Here is a 4,248-nt window from a genome sequence, read left to right on the forward strand (position 1 = left end):
TGGGTGATGGACATTGGGGAGGGTATGTGCTATGGTGAGTGCTGTGAATTGTGTAAGAATGATGATTCACAGACCTGTACCCCTGGGGCAAATAATACGTTATATGTTAATTTTTTTAAAAAGGTTTCTTTGAAGCCCACTAGGAAGGGGCTTCTTGGCTGGGGCCATTAAGGGTGTATTCTCCATCCCACTGCTGGCTTAGGCTGAGGGTGGATGAAAGCTTGAAGTTGTGGGGAAGGAGGGAAGCTTGAATAAAGTTTCATCAAGTAAAGTGAACAGGGCACTTTGCGCTGATCATTCACTGGGGACAAACGGCTTAGCTAATCATTTCTGACACAAAGGGAATCTGGATGGTCTGTGTCTGACCTTGTCATAGATAAACGAGGGAGTTCTCCCTGAGTCTTAGCTGTGTCATTTGAGGAAAGGTGATGATTCTTCACAGAAAGCTAGTTCCCGGAACACAAAGGGGTGTGGGTGTGGGAGTTTCTCAAACTATCACTATCTTCTGGGAGCACAGGATTAGGGTCAAGTTCAACGTTGTCTTTTGTTTGAGTTGTACTTTTAACAACAATTTTATTATGATAAATGTTGTTAAAGATATATTTATTTGAGAGAGAGAGAGAGAGAGCATGGCAGGGGAGAGGGGCGGGGGAGATCCCCCAGCAGACTCCCCACTGAGCATGAGCACAAGGAGCAATCCCATGACCCCAAGATCATGACCTGAGCTGAAACCAAGAGTGGGACACTCAAAGGACTGAGCCCCAGGAGCATCCTTATGATATTTTTAAAAAATGTATCACAATTGAATTAATCATCAATTGTATTATTGTATTATTGAATTAATAATCAATAATAATTGATTATTATGCTAATAATCCATTTATTAGCACTCCCCTACCTCTGTAATATGAGGATAGTTGATATTCATAATCACGAGTTCTCTCCTTCCGCTGGTTATTAAAGAATGTCTAAGGTACTCTGTTCACTGAGGCTGCAGCTCTGTGTGTTTTCTGTTAAGGTTTTGCCGATCGCAGGTGCTTCGGGAGACAGGGAGTCAGGAGAAGGGAAAAGGGACTTGCTCCTTTATGTTTGCTTGCCTGTGCCTGCCATGGTCACCAAGCAATGTTCCCCCCTTCCCTCCACCTCCCCTCCCCTCCCCCCAGCAGTTGGTTCTGATTTCTGGTATTTAATCCACCCTCTCCAATCCAGCCTCAACACTTGCCTTTGGAAAATATCACCACCAGCTGGGTCCCACCCCTTCCCTAGAGGCCCGAGTCCCAGCTCCCCCGGGCCTTCTGGTAAGCAGGCAGCTCTTGGTTTGATACCAGCTCCTTCTCTCCAGCTCTCCCTGAGAGGCAGCTGCTTCTGCCCTTGCTACCTCCCCGTTACCGCAATGGTTCAATGGTTCTCTTCACGCTTGTTTAACCAACTCCTTCACTTCTCTGTAAGAATCTCTGCTGGGACACCCGTTTTCTGAAAGGCCCCTGACGGAAATGCCCTAAAGAGATCCAGAAAGACCTTGTGGACTGCGTGTGTAGATTTATGATAGGCTTATGCTATTGCGGTCACTAAAAATAAATCATCACATTTATGGGCTACCCACCATACCCAACTGACCGGAAAGACGTAGTCAAAAAGTTAATTTATAAATCCACTCGTTGGTTCTTGAAGTTAATTTTCCTATCAAGACAATATTACACATTAAACTTAGATGATCAAATCAATCCATCAATGCTCGTGATATACCTGAAGCACAATGCTATACAAATTGTGTTGGGGAACAGAATTAGCACTGCTTGGGCGACGTACAGTCCACATTCCAACTATTAAGCCAGTAACAAATTTTAGTCACCCTTTTATTTTTTATTTGAATAATACATAAATCAATATATCCAAAATATGATCATTTCAACGTATCATCAATATTTAAAAGAGATATTTTAAATTATTTCTTCTTTCATATTAAATCTTCAGAATCTATCGTGTATTTGACACTTCCCACACATTTCAATGGAATCTAGACAATTTCAAGGGCTTACTAGCCATGTGTGCCTTGTGGCTACTACCTTAGAGAAAACAACTTTTGATTATATGCCAAAGAGTAGAATTGCTGGGTCATAAGATATGCACACTTTCTTTCCTAAGCTATAAATCTTTTTTTTTTTAAGATTTTTATTTATTTATGACAGAGAGAGAGATCACAAGTAGGCAGAGAGGCAGGCAGAGAGAGAGGAGGAAGCAGACTCCCCGCTGAGCAGAGAGCCCGACGTGGGGCTCCATCCCAGGACCCTGAGATCATGACCCGAGCCGAAGGCAGCGGCTTAATCCACTGAGCCACCCAGGCGCCCCATAAGCTATAAATCTTTAATGGTATGAGTAGACAACTCAAAAGCAAGCAAATTTGATTACCCCTGTAGAAATTAAAAGGAGTCGTTTTTTCAGGCATACCAGGAGTGTTGATTAAAAATCAGCTTAAAGGGTGCCTGGCTGGCTCAGTTGGTGGGGCATGCAACTCTTGATCCCAGGGTTATGAGTTTGAGCTTAACAATAAAATCCTCAAAAACAAAAACAAAAACAAAACCTTAAAATACCCTTGATGTAAGCCCAGGAAAACAAAACAAAAACCACTAATCAAGTGGGGATTAAAGAAACATGGTTAGCCCAGTGGAAATAAGTGACAGGTTTCGCTTCACTGAATTAATAAAATTCATGAATTTAATTTCATAATTTATTATGAGGTTTTTCATAGTTCTTTTGCCTTCTCAATGTCTTAAGTCCTTAGTTAAAAAGGTCATCTGGGTTAGCAAAAGATGGAGAAAACAAATTGCAATTACGTTTTTTTCTAATTCTGGCCAAAATGCAAATTCTGCACAAGATATTTTGGGTTCCACTTTGGTTTCCAGGATAAAAATACAAACCACAGTTTAAAAGGAACTCTGGTTCCACTGTCCTCAGTCTTGCATATAATGATTATAAGAAAATTACTTTAAAAAATTTTATTATTATTAGTAAGTAAACTGTACTGCCAACCTGGGGCTCAAACTCATGACTGGAGATCAAGAGGCACATGGTTTACTGACTGAGCCAGCCAGATGCCCCCCAAAATTGCTTTTTTAAAATAAAATTAAAGCAATATATTCCAAGATTGTCACTCCATGGCGGAGGAATCTCCTTGGCGAAGAGACAAGATTTACCTTCCCCCAGGAATCTTTCACCAGCTCCTATGCCATTACCACTCGCGCCGGCCTACATCGTGCTGCTTAATGACCCAAGTTAACACCCCAGCACAAGGGTGGGAAGGGGACGGAAGAGTCCAGAGCATGCTTCCCAGAACATATCAAAGCCTTGAAGAGAAGGCTGGGGTCTTCACCAGAGAGGTGGGTTAACAGGAAACCAATATGCTAATTTATGTTTCACTTATAAGGTACCGCCCGCCCGGGTCCCACCCTTCCCCGCCCCACCCCCCACCTGGGTATTTAACCTCCTCAAGTCCGAAGCCCCAGAAGATGAACCTCAGAGACTCCGTGGTTCCCTCTAGGCCAGCCTGGCCCTGCTCTCCGTGTTCAGGACTCTCCCCTGTGCAATGACCTTTCGTAAGAGTGAAGGACGCCAGGCAAGCCTCCAGCTGCACGGAAACCTTCCTACTCCGGGGGGTCTCAGATTTGCCCTACGACCCGGGCAATGCATGGTGGGTGGGGAAGTGTGTAGGCACGTCCACCGTTCATTTACTTCCAAACACGTGTGTTGAGTGACTACATGGTGTGAAGACGAGTAAGAACCTGATCTGCTCTCCAGGAGGTCAAAGTCCAAGGGGGAACACGCAGTATTTCTCTCCTATCAGGGACACCGTGTCCGCTTATTTAAGCGACAGCGCTCTGCGCTACAACGTAGGGAAAGAGGTGTGTTCTACTTCGCGCGGCGCTGTGGACTGTTTCCCAGTTTTTGCCTTAGTTTTTAGGTGAAAACACGTGAATGCAATGAGTTTTTAAATACTAAACTGAACAAAAGACCATGGCGGGGGGAACCAAACCGCATGGTCATCTCTAAACTTCACATTATATACAGAATCTTTGACTTCTGCATTTTTTTTTAAATAAAACACTAAAAATCAGAAAAGCTGTACTTCTCGCGTTTCCTGCCTCGGCGGAGAGGGCAAAGAATATCGAAGAAGACCCCACTTACTCACCCAGCCCTTGCGGAGGTCGGGGAGCTGAGAGTCAGGGCGAACGGGAGGAAGCGGAGAGAGGA

The sequence above is a fragment of the Lutra lutra genome, chromosome 13 (assembly GCF_902655055.1).
Source record: "Lutra lutra chromosome 13, mLutLut1.2, whole genome shotgun sequence".
Taxonomy (NCBI): Eukaryota; Metazoa; Chordata; class Mammalia; order Carnivora; family Mustelidae; genus Lutra; species Lutra lutra.